Here is a 12,667-nt window from a genome sequence, read left to right as displayed (position 1 = left end):
CCGTTATAACACAAACCTTTGCGATATAACGCAAACCTTTGCGTTATATAACGTAAACATTTGCGAAATAACGTAAACCTTTGCGTTTAACGCAAACATTTGTTTTTATCTTATTTCTTATTTAAGATTCAAGGGAAACAGTAGTTATTAATGGAGGAGGCTGCATATATTAACATTTATCACCTTTGGAGTCATTTCAAAGTAAAATGCTTGAAAAATTAGATCATTGACTAATAATGAGCAGAATAATATAAGAAGATGTGGTATGATTGCCAATAAGAAAACTCTCCATCTAAGTCACTATTCGTAAAAGTAAACCATCATAGGCCGAAGTATGGTCTTCAACACGGAGCATTGGCTCACACTGAACAACAAACTATAAAAGCCCCCAAGAACGATATCCATGTTGAAAATCGAGTAAAAGTTTAGGTTATACCGAAGAAAAAAATCAACATTGCTAATATAACTATAACCGAATATAAATATACTTCCAAAGTAAGCTCTCGTTTGAGAACAGTGTAAAGTAGGTTAGATTCAAACAAGCTACCCTTTGGCAATAAATGTATAGAATGAAGATGTTTCATTAATAAAATTATGTTCTCTCTATTCAAATTGCTACCCAAGCATCTTAAAAATACTTCATTATATTGAAATGAAAATTCAATGACTTTCTATCAAAGACTCTTGGTCATATTCTGAGATTTAAAAAAAAATGTTTCCTTATTAATAATTCATTTTAAAGCAGAAAGATCATTTTGTCTATTTGACTTGGAGGTTTTGCAATTGTATGACATTATTTTTGATCTTTCAATTTGAAAATGACTATATACTAAACTATATAGATATAGGAAGATGTGGTGTGAGTAATATATCTATTTACTTGTTGAATTATATACTTTTTCTGATGCACAAATCAGTCTTAATTTATGTATAATTTCACTTCAAGTATTCCATCATTCCTATGCATATTTATTATAATGATTTGGCCTTGTATATATAAAAAAGAAGATGTGGTATGATTGCCAATGAGACAACTATCCACAAAAGATGTATGTATGTTTCTTTTTTTATCTACTAGTAAATCACATCCGAAATGAATGACAGGCGGACATATATACAAAACTAAATGAATTATAATTGAAATCAAGATATTTGCGTTATATTTGCGTTATAACGCAAAGGTTTGCGTTCAACGGAAAGGTTTGCGTTTAACGCAAAGATAGCAAAAAAAAAAAAAAAAAAAAAAAAATGTGTGGCGCAAATACGCTTCCGTATTTTAAAAAAACGAAAATTTCTTTTCATACTGGTCTGATCTTATCTAAATTAAAGAATATTTCGACAGGTCCGACATTCGCTTAGTGTATCATCGAGTGCTTTTCCATCTTCTTACTGACTTGTTTCTCGTCAACTTTTCCTGCATGGCCTACATGCTTCTTCAATTTCTGCTCGGAAAAATGGTCATTACTTAAATTTTGTGTAATAAATTACGTTTATTTACTCAATTATTTTATCAATTTATAAAGTTTGAGTTTAGTTTCAATATTTCCACAGATAAATCTCTTATCTTGTATAGTTTTCATGCTAATGCCAGATTACTTTGAAGGAAACCAAATAATAAATTAAGATTGCGGTTTAACTCTAATATTGAAAACGGCGACGTACTAACATGTAGACAAATGCAGTGTCAATATTTTTAGATTCCAGATAACCACAAAAAACCGTAAAGCTTGTAAATCGCCTACATATAAGTAAAATCGATGGCGGTATGTTATTTATTGATAATAAGTAATTTCCCGTATAATCTATATGTCACCAGATTACCCCGTCTGGTACGAGATTATCACGAGATGTGGTTTCCTGACAAATCCTTAACATGCAATTGGAAATTAAAAAAAAATACTTTGGAATCAGCTTACTTATCGACGATGTGCAGTATTACACCAGTTTATTTATTTCCTGTAGAAAGAAAATCAATGTTTAATCAGTGAAAACGAAGGTGAAACCCACTGGACATGATACGCAAAGTTTGCACTGCCAAAAACATTTTACTAATTTTAAAATTGTTAATCATATTAAACTTGGAATCAGTTTATGAAACTCCAGTTCTATAGAATAGTAAGGCAAAAGCCAAAAACCGTGATGAAGTTGAATAGAAAAATATCGTTCAGATATAACTATTTACAATATTCAATCATGATGAATTCATAGGAATAATGGATAGCAAACATAAATCATTTTCTGGTATTATGTTGTCTCAGGCTCATAAAGTTCTCTTAAGCCACGTGGGTATGGGTGTCTTTCACAATCTCAGATTGTAAAAAACAGAGCCTAGCCGAGAACCTAAGCTCCAGAATTTCAATCAAGTTAGCAAAATATGATGCAGTAAAGCAGATAACTAATATGAATTTAAAAGAACAATTTTATAAGATAATAACTGATAAAATTAATATATTTATAATCGTAGATTATTTTTACTTGAATAATGTTTTTAAATTGGCATTTTAAGGGGAGATAACTCTGAAATAGTGCATTTTCTGTAAGAATCTACATGGATTTTTCCTACTTTGTATCAAGTTTACCCGGAAAAAAGTACGGTGATCCTATCTTTTCTTTTGATATTCTCTAAACATTTCTTCAAAAGCTATCTTCTTATATTTTATTTTACAATTCTATCATTCAGTTTAATTTCTAATCACATAATGATGTTTTTCCTGTATAATAATCCATACAAAATGTGTCATTTTGTCACAACCTGTAGCTTGAGAAAACGCACGGTGACCTATCATTTTTATTATATTTTTGAACATATATCAGTATATACTAGGAAGTTAAGCAACCATCAATCAATCAGTATACACTACGTTTTTGCAAAGTATGAACACATTTTATCATTTTTAGTTTAGACTCCCATACCACTTTTAGTTCTTAATTCCATTTTCAGAGATTCCACTGTGTAATTGCATGAGGATAACGTCTAAAAAATGACAACAACCCATACCGTATGGTAAATTTGGTAAGACGAAATTTGATTTAATTTAAAGGGGAAAAAAAACAACAATTTTTGTACGCTTAAACCAGCTGCTAACATTGGGTTACAGGCTTTTGACTTTGCACAGACACGCTTAAAGGGAATAAATTCTTCAGATCGATCAACTGTCCCCTTACTCGGAAAAAATGTAGTAGCACAACATTAGAAAACATTGTTATAATCAGTTGGAAAGGGCCTAATTGACCGTCACCAGATCTGTTCTAGACATAAAAACAAATAACAAAAAAGCGAAAGATACATATTGAAATAATATTACCGATCTACTGTTGAGTACTCCCAGTTTTTAAGGCTAGTTCGGAGCCAGAAAAAAAAAATCATGATTTCCATTTCAAACAAAAAAGTCAATCAGTACACTGCCATAATACACCGTCAGAACGGACAAAGGGAATATCACAATTACTTGGAAAAGAAACTGAATTGGGAACGAAAATACCCGGACTTGTTTTGTAGCAAAGTTTTGTATTGTTTACAGTGTAACTGAAATATTAATCTTAAACGAAACAGTCGTAAGTTAAGACATAGTCTGAGATTAATTACAACAAAGGGATAAGTCTGTTATTAAAAAGAGGCACAATTGGTACCCATGGCATAAGAATATATCTAGAAATAGTCTAATGATAAACTTAAGTGACGAAAAGTACGTGTGAAGTTCTAAAGGCCCTTCAAGTTGTCTTGATAGTTGTAAAGTCCTAAAGGCCCTTCAAGTTGTCTTGATAGTTGTGAAGTCCTAAAGGCCCTTCAAGTTGTCTTGAAGTGTACTTGATTTACCTGGTCATTGTAAGTCACTCACTATCAGTGGCGGATCCAGAAATTTTCATAAGTGGGGGCCCACTGACTGACCTAAGAGGGGGCCCGCTCCAGTGATTCCCTATATAAGCAACCAAAGAGGCCCCTCATGGGGGGGGGGGGGGTCCTAGTAATCACATAATCACCATTTTTTTGCCAATATAATCACATAATCATTAAATATTTGCCCATCTTTAGTAATCAAATAATCATAAACTAAAAATACAGTCCTAGGTAATCAAATAATCATGAAATATTTGGCTTAATAATCAAATAATCATTAAAAAAACGGCCAAGTAATCACATAATCAAAAACCCCATGAGGGCCCTCACCAAATTTTTTTCCCAAAAAGGAGGGGGGCCCGGGCCCCCTGCCCCCCTAAATCCGCCTCTGCCTATTGGCAAAATTGCCATTCATCCTGTTGTGCAATTTCTAAATACAACTCTGTTTCTATTTTTTATTTTCAGTTATTTGTTGTTACATGGATCTGTATTTCATGATATGTCGTTGAATATATTATTGTCTACATGTATTTGAATTTTCAGAGTTTGTACATATTAGGCTATATTGAAAAGAAAATCGAATTAAATTAAAAAAAAAAGAAGGTTTTTCGTATTGTTAATCACAATCTTATTCAAAAATATACACAAATGTTTGTTACTTTAAAGAAAAGTATACCCTTTCCTGGTTCGTTGCATTTATTTCGCCCATCTTCTTTCGGTTGTTGGGATTTAGATGAATCGTCAATTTCCCGCCAAACTAGTAACTGCCCAAAGACAAGTAGTAAGTAAATCGACTCACAATAGCCCTGGGGACAAATATTCTAAAGCTTTATTTCAATTCGGTACATTTCAAAACTTATGGGTCTAATTTCTGATCAACTTTCCACTGAACAAAAAATCGTTTATAAACACAAATAAAACGAAGAATCAGTGGTGGATCCAGAACTTTTCCTAAAGGGGCCCGCTGACTGACCTAAAAAGGGGGGGCCGCTCCAGTCATGCTTCAATGATTCCCTATATAATCAACCAAATTTTTCCTACGAAAAGGGAGGGGTGGGGTTGGGCCTGGACCCCCCAGGCCCGGTTCCGCCTATGAGTATGCATAAGTGGGGGCCCACTGACTGACCTAAGAGGGGGCACGCTCCAGTCACGCTTCAGTGATTCCCTATATAAGCAACCAAAATTTTTCCCAAAAAGGGGGGCCCGGGCCTCCTGGGCCCCCCCCTAAATCCGCCTCTGACCCATATTAAAATGAGATGGTTGACTTCCATTGATGGTGAGAGAGATGGTCAGAAAAAAGTAAAATCACAGAAATACTAAACTCCAAGGAAAATTCAAAAAGGAAAGTCCCCAATCAAATGGCAAAATCAAAAGTTCAAACACATCAAACGAATGGATAACAACTGTCATATTCCTGACTTGGTACATGCATTTTCTATAACGTGACATAATTAATTGCAATATAAACAGTGAAATTGCATTGAATTATTTGCATGGACAAAATAAGTGTCGAGCATCGTTGAAAATTATTCGGTCGCCATTTTTTTCAAATTTTAGAAAAAAAACAAAACAGCATGTATCAGCTTGATCAAAAGGAACTAATGATTAATTCTATATGCTGCTTTAAGGTAAGGCAATGACTGAACATGTGAGCATCCAACAGTTATTTGATTTTCATTGTTACAATCTTACAAAATATATTTTTACCAGGCGCCAAAATGTTGCAGGGTTAAATGTTTTTGGCACCCTCCCCGGCCCCTATACTTTTAGCTTCAGCTGAAAAATGTTTACTAATTCAGTGACAATGGATGTCACACTGAACTGTGAATCATATAATGAACTAAAATTAAAAACAATTTATAGGTCATGAAATTTTCTATCATATATGTGTTAATTAAAAAATTTAGTATCTTTTTCTATTAATTGCAATCATGTATTTCAGGAAAGTCAAAAGGTAGTACACAAGTTGGACACCACTTAAAGGTCTCACATTCTTTGCTGACTGTTACATCATCTTAGTTGATAGCAGTAAGCTTTACCTACAACATACAGTAACAAAATCCAGGTATTAATCAGGATGTAAATCATGTATGATTGATGACTTAAATTTATTTATATATATTTGAAGTTGTATAGAAATTTGTATATATGAATTTCCAACAACTTTACACTGGTAAGGAGATCTAATAATAAAATTAAAAAAAATATAGAGAAGATGTCAATAAGAAAAAAAACGTCTATCTTACGTGGCAGGGTCGTTTTATCTTTGGATTATAGTACACATTATATAAACTGAGATAGTTTTGGTACCTACTTATTTTAATTTGATTAACATAATGGTCGTTCTTTTTATTCCCCTTTTAGTGACATTATATATTTTTTTGACTGTGCATGCATTTGTTTGTCCATTCATGTACTTTGGACACTTTCTTGTTACTTTCTTCTTTCGTGGTTTGTCTGATTAGATAAAGTATGAAAGCTAAAATAATAATAATTATATAACCAATTACATGAAATAGAGATAAACAGATACGAAAATGTGGAAATCTATTGAAACAATATTTTTAGACCTGAAAGGAAACTATACTTACCTTACCAAGCCTCAATTTTTGTGCCTCCTTGCAGGTTTTTTTTTAACCATTTTGAAATGAAAACTTATACAAGTTTAAACAATGTTTTAAACTGGAATTTTGAAGAGTGAGATATTTGCCTACCATTTGTGACTAATTTATTTTATTACTGCAGTGAGAAAATGGGTATTGTTTTTTTGCTCATGTAAGAAATATGTTATAAACTAATTAAAACTGTATTAAAACTGTGTTAATCCAAATGTAACTTATAGCCTACAGATAGAAATACATTGTGTAAACTATGTAGTTATTGTCAACCCTTTCATTAACTTAATGCATTTGACAATTTGCCTCCCCATTTTCAATCAAGAATGAAATACTTCTAATGCATATTATGACTTTGCAAGTTAATAATGTCAATTTCAGTGGAGGGTTCCTCATTACCTAACTGATAAACCTATTAGAGTTTAATATTAACAGCAGAAAACATTTTACTTGAAAAATCGGTACTTCCTGCTTAAAAAGCCAAGGGCGGAAAATCATGTCATTCTGTATTACTATTTAATTTGAAATTATGTTGAACATTCCCGTAAGCTTACGATAAAAAAATTATCGTATTTAATTTTCCTGATGGTGATCTACTGGAAACATTTTTTATTTGAGTTTAAATGGAATAGTAATCATGGTTTGAGGTGATTTTATAAACATGTTTGTGGTAGAGCAGGGTTAAACATTTTGTTTTAAGGGTTATATATGCAGATTATTATTGCTTGATTCCTTGATAAATATATAACCTTAAGAGTGAACAAGAAAATAATAATAAAAAAAAAAAAAAAAAATCAATTGTATTTTGAATGACTTGTATAATAGTTGAATTGAATTGAACTTGAATAAACTAGAATTTTGAAAATGGAAATTTATTGTTCATGTTTCACAATAGGATTTCCATATTTTTTCTCTCATAAGATGTTTTATTGACTAGCTTATAGATGTTGTAAAAAAAAAACCCAAAAAGTTTCAACTATATGCGAAACTCTGCATAGTGAACTGATTTTGCATGATTTGAATTTTTTTTTTCCAGCCACAAAACTCTTAAAATTTATCAAAAAGACCAGATTTACAGCAAGGATCTGGAAATGTTTCCACTCAATTTCTGCCATGAGATAAGTTCAAAGTTGGTGCGAGTTTCACAAATAAAATTGTTGAAATTGCACTAGATTCATAGCAGTTATCAAGAATAGTTGAGGGAAGGCAACACTTTAAAAATGAAACAGTTCTAATGACTCAAAAGGGTAAACTTCTTGGACATCACTAACTCTAATGATTCAACGCCCTTTATCTGTCAGTGTCCTAGAGAAAAGTTCCTTGAAAAATGAAAATTCTCTAAATGTGGAATGTTATCAAACAATTTGTATCAATATTTAAAAGACTTTAGGCCCCACAATAAAATTGAATATGCTGTCAAAATACATTGACTGTAATGATTTACCTGTTGCTGGAGTAAATACAAATGATTATTGATATAGATTCTTTAAGAGTTAAATGAGTATGAAAACTGTTGTCAATAGACAATCCCATATATTCAGGCAATAACCTAATAAAGTAGAAATGTATTAAATACAACAGTTGGGTCGGTATAAAAAAATATGACAAGTGTAAAAATGGACCTGTTGGTTCTCACGCCTCCCTTGTCAGATATTGTCGGTTACATCTTTCCTTCCCAAGATAAAACCTAATTAATAAAATCTTCAATATGAACAATTCCATTTATGTACTTTGTGGCCAGAAATATGATGAGCATCGTTGAATGAATCAATCTGACAGATTCTATTATATATGTTCTGAGTGAGTAATCGCCATTCTGATTACTGTGTCCAAATTGAAACGATACTATCTTTATGCATGATCCTGCCACCACGATATAACCTTCTTATAAATATACATCATTTTTTGTGTTAATCCGGGCAACAAGAGGGCATTTCTTCCAGTTTCTCATTTAGACAGCTAATTTATAATTTCCGCTTGTTTTGCTGATAATGTTTGGGAATTAAGTTTGGTTTATCTGTGTTTTCCTCCCAACTATCATCAGCTGATGATTTTGTGATTGATTATTAATCAATGACTTAACGTCAACGACACCCTTGATTAATACAGTACACTACAATAGTACTAATGTCTGTATCCTTTGTCAATAGTTTGTATACACCCTATACTTACTGATATTCTATTCTACTCTGACCTTTGTGTTGTGCCAGTTATTATTGATACAGAGAACTGTCAGTATAATTTGTCTGAAATGAGATTGGAATTTCCTCATGGTTTGTTACATATTAGATAACATTGTCTGGCGGTATTTCCATAGATCAAATGATTGGTCAGTGATAGGATTGATTGATTAATAAGTTTGCAAATTGAAGAAAAATTAGCTCGCCTAGTTTGTATGGAATTGGTTAAGGAACCATGTTTGTTTGGTTACAGAATGAGAGATAGAGTTTATTAGTTCAGGAGGAGAAATAAAAGGAGGAAAATTGTTCCATGAGAACATTCAACAAGCCTAATACTAGATTTTATGTTTTAATCAGCGGAAAACTTATACAAAGTTGCAAATGGATTATACTCACTTTTTTGTGTGTATGCTTTACCGTTTGTTTATCTATCCACTTATGAATATGTATTAGGAATATGTCTTCCACCCAGCCTCAACATTTCTTGCCACACAGTACACTTACTGTAATTCAGCATAATATACTTCAAATAGTGTTGAACAGTTCAGTCTAAATCAGGATGATATCTGGTTTCTAAATCAGTAAATGTGCTAATCAACTTATTTAAAAGAATTATACTCCTTGGAAAAATTAATTCTACAGAAAATTGCATTGTAATTGCTCTCTTGAGTACAATACTTCCCAGATATTTATGAAATTTATATTGAAGGTTAATACAAGAATGTTTTGATCAGTGATTTGTACAAGATTTCTGCCCTTAATATTGTAAGTTCTATAGAAAAATGTTAGTGCCCTCAAATGTCCAATTATTGCCAGAAAACAATAATTTATATCAACAATTTATATCAAGAATGTCTCAAATGATTTAAAAAATCAGCACTTATCAACCATTTTACATGATTATTCCCTTTAGAAACATTAATTTCATAGAAAATGACAATGTAAGCACTCTCACACCTACATTTCTTTGAAGGATTGTTATGTTTATATCAAATGTTAATACAACAACCTGAGCTAGTTTTTAATGTGCTAGTTCACAGGGTAACAGACTGGAGAAAGACTTGTCACCATTCTTGGACTAATTATTCCAACTGAATCATTCTTTGGTCTTACTTTTGTTGCCATGAACAGACGAGATCAACCACCAACGTGGGACACCTCTGAAATAGCAAACATATAAACAAAGACAAACAACATTGAACAACACGTGTGGACAAACTTGGTACAGGCACAAAAGTTGGTGCTGTTGATTAAACCTGTTTTATGCATAAACCTCCAACTTAGACTTTCAAGTTCCATACGTCACAAAACTTTAAACACAATAAAAATCATTCACATTGAATTTACTAACATGATAACCAGTAACTGGAACAAGAAAATAAAAATGGCAAATAATCTAGAAAGCGGGAGCAAATGAATAACATGTCTGTAGCGAAAGAACTAAAACTAGTTTAAATATATATCATTTACCAGTGTTTTAATTTTGGTTTACACTACAATGTCTGAGAGGTATGGTGAGAAATACTGTCTGGGACTGAGTTTAAAAGTTTAAAGAAATGATACAATATGGTAATGTTGACCAAACATGGTAAAATGCTTGATCTTTGATTGAGATTGATCTCTTTATAATTTCAGGGTTTTAGGTCCAAGTCTTAGTGTGAGAGAAATTGCCTGAGTCTACATCAACCTCAGAAGAATGCATATGAATAGTTATGGATGAACCTACTGGGTAAATAGAGTTCAAGGTGAGAGGTTAAGGGTCTTATAAAGATTACAACAACTTGCTGTATAGTGCTTGCTTTCTAAGTTCAGAGTAATTTTGCACATATTCAAGATGAAATTAAGATGAGATTTCTGAAACAAAACATTGACAAATGCAGTTCTAACTTGATTTGATTAGAATTATATGATATGCAATGGCATTGATTTGGAAATGCCTTTCTTACAATTTTATTCTTGGTAGGTTTTGTTAGATGTAAGCAACTTTAGAAATTGTCCAAAAAGACATCTTGTCTATCAAACAATGTGTCTATAGCCATTAAATATTTGAATGTTGTTCTCCGTAACTGTTAACCAGAATTACGTCAGATTTTGTCAACTGCTTCACTGTGATGATTTGCAATGTGTCAGCCGTTTGAGGTTCTGTTAAACACTTGATTCCTGGTTACTGATACTTTGAATAAGGAGTTTTAGTATCAGTTAAGCAACTTATTGTATTATTCTAAAAATATTGCATTGTTTTGGGATACAAAATGTAACAGTGGTTATTTTTTGCAAGAACTATATTCTCTGAACTACTGTACATTAATTGTGACACACTCAAAGTTCTGTAGCTTCATTTATTTTCGGGAATGAAATAAAGTTGAATTTTGGTGGATATTTGATTTGTGTTTTTACAAAAGACTGAATACAAGCCAATAGAATATTTGTACTTGGTTGACCTTTTAAATCTGTGGCTCATATATACCAACAAAATCCACCTATTTAATCTAACTAGCAATAACAGGGTTCTCGCTAAGGATTTTTGAAGGCGAGTCCAGGGACTCGTCATTTTTAGCCATGATGAGTCCAACAGAAAGAAGAAAATATTTTATTGCAATATAATGTAATATTTTAGTCTCCAATTCCTATTCATGCTAACACAGCAATGAAATGACATTAAATTCAGATCACTTTTAAACTTTTGCTATAAAATGATGATATTTGTGTTTAACTGTGTTCAGTTTATACAAAATATTTCAATCTTGATGCATCTGTGGACTAACCAGTTTTGAAAATGGTGAAGCCAGACAGATTTTGATGAGTCCAGGACTCATGGACTCACCTTAGTGAGAACCCTGAATAAATCCACAGTACCATATATTCCAATATTCAAGTAATAAGCAAATTGATTAATGTACTAATGGGATCCACCATTTGTTACAATAACATATCCAAATAATTTTGTAGTATACAATTACCTTTATTTGATCATAAAACAAAATTGTATACGATATACAGTTAATTTGTAAAAGTCATATTTTCATATTCTGAAATATTAACTGCTTCCACAAAAGTCAGATTGTAATTTGATTTCTTGTAAGGGAATTTCATGCATTGTAACTTTCATTCTATTTTCACGTATGGTAGTTATACAAATAACTATAGCTATGATACTATCTCTAATGAAATTAAAAGTCATATACAGGTTGGAGGCAATATAAATTAATTCCCAGCGGAAGTTTAGTTGTCATTACGATATCATCAATTCTCTAATTGACTATTTATGATTATCCCCCTTCCTTATCAAATAATATTTGTAAACCATCACATTCGCTAATCGAATTTTGTTCCGGTAATATTTGATAGATATGCAATTTAGTTGTTCGTCTATTTGGAATAGAAATGTAGAACAACTTGAAGCAAGATCAGCTCCATCATAATTTTTTTAATTTATTTGAAATGTTTTGAGATGTGTGAAACTTTATAGATTGTTACATCATATAAAAATCTGAGCAATGCAACTTAATTTAAATCAATGGTTTTGGTATAAACAAAATATAATCGTTAATAAGAATTTCCAGAATGATTCTTGAGAATGATTGAAAAAAACCTTTATCAAAACAGTCAGTAGGTTTCATTTATAGTTTGAAAAAAAAACTATCTTGAATGTATAATCTTCATATATCTACAAGAAAGAAGAAATACCTTTCTAGTTAATCAATGTACATATTTGATTTTTTTTAGATGTATATGTAACACAGGATAGAAGGAACTTGTAATATAAAAAAGGTATTTTGATGACTTATAATTGTTAATCAGTAGAAGATACATGAAATATTTGAGACTGGATTTTAAGCAGTTAATAAGTTGTACTTATAAAAATGGTTTCTTTATATGGAAACTCTTTCACTCTCTATTGACAATTATTTGAAAAATTAGAATACATTTGACAATATTTATTCAAAGCAATTTAGTTTCCATTTTTATACAATCAACACTTTGCTAAATAACAGAAGAGGTTAAAATTTTCATGTTTTTATTATCCGATCAAG

The 12,667-nt window shown here is 31.5% G+C and overlaps 1 long non-coding RNA gene across 1 annotated transcript; it reads left to right on the top strand.

Annotated features, from left to right (window-relative positions):
• Nucleotides 1-5,780: 5,780 nt before the first annotated feature.
• On the top strand, nt 5,781-12,402 carry LOC143077976 (uncharacterized). Its single transcript, XR_012978975.1, has 3 exons — nt 5,781-5,903; nt 10,269-10,378; nt 12,360-12,402. It is a non-coding gene; the product is annotated as an uncharacterized LOC143077976 (long non-coding RNA).
• The last annotated feature ends 265 nt before the right edge of the window (nt 12,403-12,667 follow it).

Source organism: Mytilus galloprovincialis, chromosome 6 (assembly GCF_965363235.1).
Source record: "Mytilus galloprovincialis chromosome 6, xbMytGall1.hap1.1, whole genome shotgun sequence".
Taxonomy (NCBI): Eukaryota; Metazoa; Mollusca; class Bivalvia; order Mytilida; family Mytilidae; genus Mytilus; species Mytilus galloprovincialis.
This window is presented reverse-complemented; position numbering and strand designations above follow the sequence as displayed.